We start from the raw sequence: 12,439 nt of genomic DNA, 5'->3' as shown, positions 1-12,439 counted from the left end.
TTCTCCCTAGTCTGTTTTTTATTTACTAGGTACCTGTAGAATCCCTTCCTGTTATCTTCAATACCTCTAGCTAAGTTTAATTCTAACTGAGCCTTAGCTTTCCTAACCTGGTCCCTAGCTTCTCGGGCAACATCCCTGTACTCTTCCCAGGCTGCCTGTCCTTGCTTCCACTTATAAGCCTCTTTTTTCAATTGAACTTTTCTCAGGAGCTCCTTATCCATCCAAGGAGGTCTCCTGGCCCTCCTGCTGCACTTCCTTCTAGTTGGGATGCAACACTCCTGAGCTTGTAGCAGGTGATCCTTGAATATCAACAAACAGTCTTGGGCCCCCCTGCCCTCTAGGGCTAGATCCCATGGAACCTTCTGAAGCAGGTTCCTGAAGAGGCCAAAGTTTGCTCTCTTGAAGTCCAGGGCAGTGAGCTTGCTGCACGCTCTTCTCACTGTCCTGAGGATCTCAAATTCAACCATCTCGTGATCGCTGCATCCAAGGCTGCCCTGGAGCATCACATTTCCAACCAGCCCTTCCCTGTTGGGGAGCATGAGGTCAAGCATGGCACCTCTCCTTGTCGGCTCCGCTATTACTTGCAGAAGGAAGTTGTCTTCCACACAATCGAGGAACCTCATGGATTGCGTGTGCCGGCCCGTACCGTCCTTCCAACAGATGTCAGAGTGGTTGAAGTCACCCATGAGAACAAGGGCCTGTGAGCGTGAGGCTGTTCCTATCTGTCTATAGAGTGCTTCATTCGCAGGTTCTCCTTGATCAGGCGATCTGTAACAGATCCCCACAATAATGTCTCCCATAGCTATATTCCCTTTAACCCTGACCCACAAACTCTCTGTTGACTGCTCATCTGTCCCCAGACAGAGTTCCATACTCTCCCGCCTACCCCTAACATAAAGGCCAAACCCCCCTCCCCACCTGCCAGGCCTGGCTTTTCTAAAGAGCCTGTAACCTTCCATTCCAACACTCCAGTTGTAGGAGCCATTCCACCATGTTTCTGTGATGCCTATTATATCATACCCCCGTAGATGTGCCCACATCTCTAATTCCTCTTGTTTGTTCCCCATGCTATGGGCATTTGTATAGAGGCATCTGAGCCGAGCTCCAGCTGAAGCCGGCTCATTGGCTGGAGCAGCTGGGATATCTCTACATTGCTCCAATTGCTCCAATTGCTCAAATTGCTTCAATGCCATTTCCAAGTGAGTCAATGCCATTTTATTATAGTATCTTTAGGTGAATGTTTTACTTTATTTTATTTTCTATTCAGAACAATCCAAAGTTTGAATGTGTACATTATTGCTAGTGGTGTGTAAAAGTACTAATTTAAGACAACAACTCTCAAACAACTTTCAGAAGCAGCCTTTGTATTATAGTTTTGTGACTCACAACAATCACCACATGATTCCCTCCTGTTTTATATTTCAAAAAGAAGTGGCATGCTCATCTTGGGGAAGAAGAAAGCATGGAGCTCTTCTTAGAGTGAGGGTCATCAGTGAGATTGAGGTTGCATGAGCCATCAGCAACATAGGAGAACAGAGTAAAACTGATATTCTAACTTTTTCCTCTCAGTAGGTTTGGAAAAAAGCGCTGCAGATATTTATAGAAGGAGAAAAAAAAAGTCACCAAGAATTACTGTCTTATTAAAGACAATTAAAACACATTAAAGCCTTTTCTTGAACCACAGGTTTGCCTAAGCCATGATAAACAGTGGGGAGGGTGAGACATATGACAGTTCATAAAAAAAAATATGGCTTATGGAATCACTTGACATTTTTGTAATCCCAATAGAAATAGGCGGACTCACCTCAGTATTTTCCAGTGTATGCTGGTGTATAAAAAGCAATTACATTTGCCTTTGAAGTCATGCTCAGGTATTTTAGATTTGAGCATCTCTAAGTTTCTGTGTGAATTGTTAATCATGATGCTTCCTGTTATTTATGAGCAGACATTTTGCTCTCACACAGACAGCATGACTGACAGACTTTTCCCCCACCATTTTATACGAATAATAAATTGTTTCAATGCACACACAGAAAGGACGTAATTTAGACTAAGCTATCATTTCCAGACTGTGCTATATCTATTTTTTACTGAGTAGAAAATAAGGCCATAACTTACTGAAGTCTTTTCCACTTCTAACTTCTTTTCAGTGTTGTTCAACATACAGTATTTCCTCTAGAAAATATCTTAGACTACCTTGTCAGTGTTTTTTTTATTTTTTGTTTTGGTTTTTTTTTTTTTCAGTTTGGATTGTTTTTGTCTGATTTAAAGGAATTACTTACAAAAGATTGGTCAAAAAATGCAGACATTTTGCTGTTTTTTTTTTTTAAGAAGAAAAACATGCTCTTAGTATCTCAGTTCAGCATTATGATATCTTCTTTGAATACATTGTGAAGTTAAGGAAAGCTTGTGCCTTGAATTCAAATGGAGAAAAATGCATCAAAACTAAGTTAGAGACCCATTTTGAAGTCTAAGATGTTAAAATACAAAGGAGTCTTGGCTACTGCAGAAGTTACTTACACTGAAATTCTTTCTTTTTTTTTTTTCTGCACTCCTACCATTCTGAATCACTTTGTGCATTATTTATGAACTTCTTAGTCATGAGTGTTGAGTTAAAGTTACCTTCATTCTGTTTAGTTCAGTGAGTAACTTTGTCTCATACTTTGTGGCTACTGATGCAGTTCTGGAAGTGTGTGTGGGGGGAACAATGTTCATGTTTGGTTGTTTGATTTAATTTTTTACTTTTTCTCTGCAGAGAGATGCATTTTTCACCTGAAGCTGTAACACTTTAATTCATGGGTAGCTAGGTGAAAATTTGTGTCTTGCATAACTACGAAGAGGTACACCAGTGCACCATGGGACCTTAAGCCTTTTGCATCCCTGCATGTTCAAATGATGAAAAAAGAAAAATGAATCCAAACCCAAAAATAACCACAAACCCCAGGAAAATCGGGTTTCAGCTGTATTTTTTCACTGTTTCTTCATTGTCTTCAGTAGCAACTACCAGAACTCCCTTACTACTCTGTAATTATGCAACTGATGCACAAGAGTCTCAGCTTTTTTTCCCACTAAAAAAGATGACAGAGAAGCTGTGCTCTATCAAGTCACTTCATTGAATCATCTAAAACTGGTACCTTTTGGCTAGAAAGTGAGTAGGGCTAGCTGTTTCTGAAGAAGATGTAAGGAACACTAGATAATGATGAACTAACTTGACATAATGAGCAATTAATAGCTGGCTTTCGAACCTAAGCAAGCAGGTTGGTGTTCTGTCTACTTATTTTTTTCAACCTCCTTTTTTATATTGCTTTCCCCCCTCCCTTGTTTATCTACAACAGCCTTGACTGTGCTCATTATCTTCATAAGTGCCTATTGTTCTGACCCTTGAGAAGTTTTTGGCCTTTTTATGTCAAAAAGGTATATTTATAGGCTAGTTTTGCAGTACATTAAAGTAGCAGGTCTTTTTCTCAGTTTGTCCCATGTTGAATAATTGGGTGATAGATACAGGTGCAAAGTAAAATTGCAGAAAGCTATACCACAACAGGAACATCAAGAAATTCAGGAACAGAGAGGCTGGGGATATTTCTTCATCTTATCCCATGATTTCTTCATTTTGATATTAGAAATGATGTAATCATATCAGCTTTTATGCCTCTGTACTCCTATAGCAGAGCTGTTCTCGCTTTTCTGCTTATGACTAGAAACTCCACATTTCCAATGTGCATTTATTTATGGGCAGTGCTTATCCCTTTGAAAAGCCTTGTTTTTTTTTGTTTGGTTTTTATTCTAGTTTGTGCTTTGGATAAACTTACACAATGGTCTTGGATCCTCACTCAGCCTTTGGTTTACTAATCAAGTCCATGTTTCATAACCTCTTCTTAAAAGATCAACCCAACAGCTTTGTCTCGGCATACCTTGTGTGGAACTGGTTTGTGCTAGGAACCAGAGATTTGTACAAAATTCTGGTTAAAGTTTACCCATATCTAGTGAGATATCTTAATCACTTCCACATACCTACTAGAAATACTTTGTCTAAATAGACTCTTTTGGGGGCTGCACTTGTTTTTTAATTCAGAGGTGCATTACTTTGCTGTTTCAGTACCTTTTGATGTGCCTATAACTCACTTGACCTTCTGGAAACTCTCACTTTATATTCCTGTTTCCTGTTTTCCAATATTAACTTTCGTTGTCAATAATTTTTTTTAAGTTTTTTTTTTAATCCTGGTGTTGTGGTTTAAGGCTTATTCTTTCTTTTCCTATTGACATCCTTTTGACGTGTGCAAGTCTGGAACTGTTCTCTAGATTTTTTCTTGTTCAAGATTCAGGTTTTGGATAGCTTTTAAAATAAGTATCTATTCTAATAAAATTACAGGTGCCCTTTTCATTCAACTCCCAAAGTTTCTCATCCAGTTAACTTTACATTTCTTTTATCAAAGTTTACTCTTCTGAACTAAAGAATCTCAACTCCAGATTTGCCTTTATTATTTAATTTTGTTTAGATGAAATTAATTCCAAATAACTCTGCTTGTGTTAATTTTCTATAGCCAGTTTTTCTCCAGTGTCCTCATTACTTGCCAAAGCCAACTTCTCCTTTTTTTTTACCTAGTAGTTGATATAAAAAAAACCCTTTTGCTGTTATCTCCAGGCACATTTCCTCCCAAACTAGTATAATTTCTGTCTCTATACCTGGAAAGTTAGATCCTTACAGAAAAGAAAAAAAAACGCAAACAAACCAATTGATATTTTATTTCTTAAATACTGTTGCAGAGATTTTCATCCATGTACCAGTCCAATCCTGTGAGGTCTGTACTAGACCCCTTAACTTTCTTTTAGCAGATCAGAAATATTCCACTGAAGATTAGTCGTGGCTCTGCATCTTCCTCAGTCTGGCATTGTCATTCTTGTTCTCTTCCAGATAAAATCTGGCAATAGTTTTTGTCACTGGCAAGGATTGGATTCTTCCCCTCTTGTACTGGGATACATTTCATCCTCAAGTCTATGTCCCAGTCCTCAAGTTTCAGTCCCAGGGACTCACTGAACATGATTCCATATACAGAAGTCAGCTTCAAAAGCACAATCAGACCAAATTCAAATATAGAAGCCATGGATGTTGCATTGCCTATAGATAATCAGTTATTCAGCAGTTTCTATTTAATGTTAAAGCTTCTTTTTATCACTCTCAAATTGAGACCAGTGCCAAATAGGACTGGAATAGAAATACTAAGTGATGTTTTCATTACAGCTGGGATCAATTATTATGGCTCATTATTTTCAGATATTCAAGCTTGTGTTATTATAAAATGCTAGGTCATGCGAATGCTCCCACTGCAGTCATTCCTACAGACTATTGACTATCTGATATTCTAGTCCACTATTTTTCATCATTATTTTGATTTAGACTTCTTTAACTAATTTACATGTTTCCTAAGCATCAGTCCTTTACGACTGACTTTTACCTTTTGTTCCTGCAGCTAGCTCTAGCTTGCTGTTCAGACACATCAAAATGAATAGAAGCTCTGCTTGGGCAGTTCATGCCACAGAAACTCTGCAAATCCTTGCTTTTTCCAGTGAAACTTCTCAGAAGGAGGAGTCCATATCAGTGGTAGGGGCTAGGGCTGGCCCCATAGCTGCAAAATAGTCTTCAAATTAGTTTGTACTGCATTTATTACTGTAGTACATGAACACCTTGCATGCTCCCTCTGTAGATTTTTAAAGACATATTTTACTGTGAATTGAGCTGGAGAAAACACACTTGGCTTAGCTGTTAATTGCTGACAGACAAGACAAAAAAGTAGATGAGGCAGATATAATGGGGGCACAATGTAATGTTATCTGGCTAACGATTTTAGGGACTGTCCCTAATAAATGAGTGCTCTACAAGCCTGTCTCGTGGAAGTACTGCTGTGAAGAATGTTTCCCTTTTCCTGCCAAAGGAGAGCTAGGAATGCAATCAAAGGGGACTCAAATCATTTATTAACATGATTTCACAAGCCAAATGTTTAAATTTTCCAGCAAAATAAAAAAAAGCTGTCATTACAAGGGTGAGTACTGCTGGTTAAAGCAAAAATTAGGGGACAGGAGCACTGGCTTCTGTTCCTGTTGCCAATACAGCAGGCAGTTATGACTTCAGACTTACCATTTAGTCTGATTTGCAGACGTTCCATTAACTTTAGACAGAGCAGGTGTGCTCAACGCCTTTGAAATTAAGCTTCCTAATAGTTTTGTACCTTAGTTTCTCTATTGTAAAATGAGGAAGAAAATAACAAGATCTAACTATCTGCTTGTAAATTGCACTGAAATGTCCATTTCAGAATGAAAGGCGCAGCAACTACTGTGGTAAAACTGCCCTTGCTGAGCTGGGCTACGCATAACAGAGGTAATATTTCAGAGAATGATATAATGCCATACCCCTCCCCTGACTGATCTTGCCCTTGTCCTTCAATTTTTCCAGTCTCTGGCTTCTGCACGCCTCTGAACTGAAAGGTCCTTGATGTACTCTGCTGCAAATAGCAGGATCTCATGAAGCAGGCTTTAAAACAACAAATCAGTCTGCTCATTTCACAGAACTGTTCAACATTTCGAGCTGTAAAATTTTTTGAAATTTCACAGGCCTGGCTTTTAGGTTCCTGATTTTCAAGGAGAAGCTACTACTACTATCCCAAAGGACCTGTGTAATATTAATCTGATAAAATTACTTTAGGTTTCATCATATATAAGGGGTAGATATTCATACACATTCATCCCTATGTGCTGACCAGAAGAAATATGGACCTACCGTTTCTGAAACTGTATTTGTTAACAAATTATTCATTAACATCATCCAATTAACTTATTTCACTTAGTATCTGCATTCAATTTTAAATTCTAAATAACAGATAAAAATATAGCTGTGTATTGGGATTTTCAACTTTTTGTGGGTATTCTTTGCTGTAAACCACTTTATTCTGCAGGTTATATGCTGGTGCTGAAGAAACTATTGAACTGTTTCAAGCTTTGCAGCAGGAGAATGCTTTATGTAGTATGTCATCTTCCAACTAGCTAACTCTCTCTGTGCTTTGCTGATGACATCTTCCTTGGCAAAACAAGAAGAAAGCCATCATGCTGCAATCAAATTTTAAGTGTCCTGGTGCAGTCACAGCTGTGTATTTGCTGCCTGTCTGCAGGTTTTCCCCAGCAGTCAACCAAGTCCTGGCTGTTTTGCCACAAGTGGGCAGTAATTAACTGCTAATTCCAATCACAAAGCTCTTGGTCCTCTCACTCCTGGCTGAGCTTCATAACTCTTGGGCTGCCCTTGCTTTGGTCCTACCTGACTATGAAGTACTACAAAGGAACCTGGTAGCGCCGATTTACTCTGGTGTTCCTACAGGAAGTGTTTTAATAGTCTGCACAGGAGCTTGGGAAGGTATGCATTTATGTTTGAGGCTTGTTTGAAACCCAAAACAATACCTTCTCAGCACCACTGCAATCCTTTGATCAAGACTTGGGTTCTCCTTCTCCCAACCATTTCAATAAGAAACTTCAGGAGTAAGTTGACATAACTGGATCTAGAGTATTAATTATACTTCAAAAACATCAATATTTCCAGTATTGGAATTACTGCCTTTCTTCTACAGGAAAAAAGCAAACCCCCCCCCCCCCAAAAAGCCCAACAAAGCTAAGCAAACCCGTCTGCCTTTGGTATGATTGCCAAGGCTTTCAGGGCCAATGCTGCATGGTATTAATATATCTTATCATTCTTGTTACTTTAAACAGTTGAATATTTGTTTCTGGGAAGCAGAAATAAATATGAAAATAGTATTTTTTAAGGCAAGATCCTTGCACTTTCCTTTGTGGGAATATTGTCACTATGCTCTTTTAGAAAACTGAGAATTATTTTACCTCTCTTTGGTCTCTTTTTAGGCTAGGAGGTAACTTATGACTGTATCACATGACAGGTAATACTTCATAACAAAAAGCCATATGTAAACATGCCATGCTTCCCTTGACACATGTCAGCCAGGTGAATTAAATGCTAAGACAAGTTTGTCTCATTTTAAGTTAGTGCATCTTGAAATGTGCTGACAGTAGGCACTGAAAACTTCCAGACTCTGGGCAGGAGGACAGATGAATTGGAGTATGTGAGAACTGAACCTGGAAGATGACTGAGCTATGGGCAGCTGCAGAATTGTTTCTAGGAAGCTGGAAGATCTATAGCCCCACTACGGGAAAAGTGACAGCTCTTATGATACTGGGAGACTTCAGTTCAGGGGTGAGATTTATACAGAAGGAAGGAGTAGGCTGGCAACAAGTTCGTATCTCCTGGGCACTTAGGCTCTTTGGGAGCAATAACCTTTTTCCTCATCCTGCTCTGGACATTTTTCTGTTGCTGTTTTGCTTATAAAAGCGCCAGTTCTCAAAACAGCCACCTGAAGCAGGCTGTGGACATCCTGCAGACACAGAAACAAGGCGTTTGAGGTGGGGCATTTCTTACCACTATGGGTGACTGGGTCCCCTCTCTGCCCAGCCAGTGCTGGGCAAAGCTGAAGCATGTGGCTTAAAGGATGGTGGTTTGCAGAAGTTTCAAAGCCTTCTCCTCTTGGCAAAGTCCAATTTCTCAGCACTTACAGAAATCAAGGCAGTGTTATTCTGTAGTCCCTTTTACTGCAGCTTCATGTCTCATTTATTTTCTTGACCACAGCTGCTTGCCGACCAGCTTTCTTCAGGATCTTCAGAGTCCATGATGTTGCAGACAGAATGTTACTTGAATTTTGGTTCCAAATATGCAGCAACAGATGGTGCAAAGCAGGTAAGAGAATTATCTGCCATTAAGGGAAAGAGGAAAGAGACAAGCAAATCTGCATATTTTTTTTTTATGTTATTTGAAAGAAAGACAGTTCAAGGAATTTTTATATGAAGCAAAACCAGTGGTAAATAAATAGACAACCAGATAAGAAGTGTTTAAGATGAAGGAAACACTGGAAGGAAAAAAAAGGAGGTTTAAATGAAAATTACTTGCTTCCAAATAAGAGCAAAGATTGCTTGAAAAGCAAAAAAAAAAGAAAGAAAACCTGAAACCAGTTAAACTTATATGGGCAGTCCATGTGAAATATCAGGTGGCTACTCAGGAAAATGAACAAGTCAAATAATTGAAAGGAGAAATGGAACTGCAAAGGATCGCAGAATTTCAAATTAAGTGAACAAATTGTATAGGGGGAGGTGTGTAGGCCATGCAGTACAATAGCTTCAATTGCCAGACAGCTTATAACAGTGGTTCTGAGTGAATGGGCCTTCATCTCTTGTGGCAAATTGAAGGTAATGCCAGTATTTCATAGTCATTTCACTTTTATTATCACCAAAAGTTTAGGCCAGTATTCTATTACCTTGAATGTCTTTATGATGCCAAGTTGAGCTGGACAAGAAATGAATTTAATGATTGATTTGCTGACTTTAAAGAAGAGGGTAAAAGGAGAAGGCAAGGTTGATAGGATTATTAGAAATTTAAGAAAATGAAAGAACTGAGAACATTCAAATGATTCATTTGGAAATGAAAATATTTCTTTTTGTTTTAAAACATTTTTGGTATTTCTAACCTCCTTTTCAAAAACTGTATGCCAATACAGAGAGTAGTAGTAAAATGCTATTTTAAAAGATCTCACTTTTAGATTTGAAAATGCCAAAAAGTTCTGGCAATTTTTACTGATGCACAGTTTTTGTCTTTTAGTGGGATTTTTTAATTTGTTTTTCTTTTGTTATGTGGGATTTTCTTGTGGTTTTTGTTTTGTTGATGTTATTACTTTTTTAGAAAATCTTGCCTATTCATGTTGTCCCAACCAACTGCTTAAATTCATGTTTGCCACATGTGCAACATGAAAACACTTTTTTTGCTTCAGAATTCCATGCCTTGTGAGGCATGGGGTACTGTGGAGCAGTAGCTGTTAGCTGGTACCCTGTGTCCTAGGTGTGAAGCAATATCTTCTTTCTCTGTCCTGCCCTTCTTCCTCCGCTTCCTTATGAAGGTGCTTTCTTTGTAAGTGTTGTTTTCTACTCATGGACACCAGCTCCTGTGATTTGGCAGATGACTATCACAGGCACTCAGGAACATGAAATGAAAGTGGTATAGACTATAATGAAATCCTGTAAAATTTTATGCACCATATTAAACAGAGCAATTTTAAAATTCATATATTTGGCAGCCAAATGCAGCTCTTTCTAGGGAGGTGATGTGTGCTCCTGGCTTTTGCTTTTCTTCTGAAAACTGTCAGTCATGTTCTGCATCAGCCTGGGTTTATGCTTAGTTTTATCAGGCAGACCAGTCAGAACTGAATGGCATTAATGTCATCTTGGGGTAATGAAAGTGTAGATAACCATCCCAGAGACTGGTTGGGAAAAAGCTACTGATGGAAGTAGCTGAAGGCTCTATTGATTGCATAATTCACATTTCTCATAGAAGAGAGTATGATCTATAAATTGTTTTAGGCTTTCTTACTGATGAAACAGCAAGAATGTTGCTGCTGATGGGCACATGAAGCAGTAATAAATAGCCATGTATGCATGCACAGGAAAGAAAAACGGTTTGCATTTTATCAACAGAGGAAAGGATTCAAAATGTAGCCCTGGATGCTTTGCAAGTTACAGCAGTGTGGATAGAGAAAAATGTGTCTTCTGTATAACAACGATAACATGAATGATAATAGAGAGGGTTATTCTCCCATTCTCTATTAGCTACCTCCTGGATAATACATCTGTGGAGGCTATTTCCTGATGACAGATAGCAATAGCATTAAATGATTTCTGATGAAACAGAGCTGATCAATGTGCCTGACTGGAGGCCGTCTGGACCTTGAGGTATTAGGGGATTATGCTACTTCTAGTGGTCTATCTCTTGCTCACTGCTACATGACAGCATAGCTAACATATTACTTTTTTCAGTGGGGCAGAGCACTGGTGTGCTAGCCAGAGACTGCTTGGGCTGGAGAGGTGCCGTACAATAAAATTATTTTAAAGCTTTTAGTGAAAAAACAGTAAGAAAACAGGAAAAACTCCTTTCCTCTTGGACCAGATTTAAATCACTGTAAGCTCAAAAGGAAATGCTTACACAAACTTCCGAATGAAATGTCATTTTGAGAAAAATGTGATAGAATGCTGTAGAAGACTAATGTCTTACCCCTCCTTCATCGCAGTCAAAATTATGTGACCAGGATGACCAATATAATCCTTGACTTCCTATAGGGATGATGATGATGAATCGTTGCTCTTTGACCCATGTACTTTTATGAAAAGCAACCCAGAAGGAGTTGCTGCTGTGGATTTGAAGGTCAGTATCAGTACACATATAAAGTGTCCATTCAAGAATGACTTGGTTAGGATTCAGCCTCCATTGTCAGTCATCTTTAATCTGATCACTGGGATATTTATGTAAATATGCTATACATATTTACATATATAGTATGTTTATAGTTTCAGAGCTGAGGTGACCCATGATGTTTACTCCAGCAAGCTATAGCTCAAGGAATAAGACTGTGTTAGAGAGCTGGGCACAGGGAAGCAGAGAATTTCTTGAAGGATTTTTTTGTATGATAAAAAACTCTGCTGTATTTGGGGACAAGATCTGCCACAATAAGCTTGAGGTTGCTAAAAAATGTGCTCACTGACATGGAGATAATACAAAAGTTGTTGGAAAGGTGGCTTACAAGTCTCAGCCAAAGACAAATCAATAATTCACAAGTTTGAAACTATTGGGAAAGCTGCCAGGTGCATCACCCAGTGTGTGTGCAAGTGAGCAAGAGAAGGAGATGAGCATATAGAGTGGATGGTGATTGCTGGAGAATGTCTTTACAGGAAAACTAGCCTGTTCCAGATTGCCTGGCCAGCTTAGGACACGAGATGGAATCTATTTCAGCACTTCATGAATGAGGGTCAGGCAGAAGGTTAAATCGAGACAAGGACCGGTGAGAGACTGGATGCCAAGCTTTTGGGAATTAATCACATTTTTGGAAGGCACTCAAGGTAGATACATTGCTGTGTGGGCAGACAAGGGGAAGAGCTGTGGCAGCTGAGCTCAGGGTAAGAACCACAGTGGCCATTCAGGAATCCCCACCAGTTCTCTGTCCTTTCTGATCTGTGTGTTGGCATGCAGCAAGCATGGTGTCAGAGCCCTGCTTTGTGCCAGCTCCTGAGGGCGTGTTCTTTGGTGGGAGAGCAGTTGAGCACTGAAATGAGGGTATTTGAGCTTTCTCTTTGTTCATGAGACAGGATGGTTTGTACTGATCTTTGCTGAGCTAGTCAGGAGCCGTCGCTGTCACTTTCACTTTACTCTCACTTTCCGTGAAGACCCTTGACAGCATCTCCTCAGCTCCTGTTTCCAGGATGTATTAGATACGATGACTGTACAGGCTTCCCATGACATGTATGTGTAAGGTCTCAGAATACGCGCAGTGAAGACAACCTGTTTGTCCAAGCACCT

This window comes from Pezoporus flaviventris, unplaced genomic scaffold, assembly GCF_033815535.1.
Source record: "Pezoporus flaviventris isolate CSIRO_AGI_PZ_B2104156 unplaced genomic scaffold, CSIRO_AGI_Pfla_v1 ptg000066l, whole genome shotgun sequence".
Lineage (NCBI taxonomy): Eukaryota > Metazoa > Chordata > Aves > Psittaciformes > Psittacidae > Pezoporus > Pezoporus flaviventris.
Note: the sequence above shows the minus strand (reverse complement) of the source record.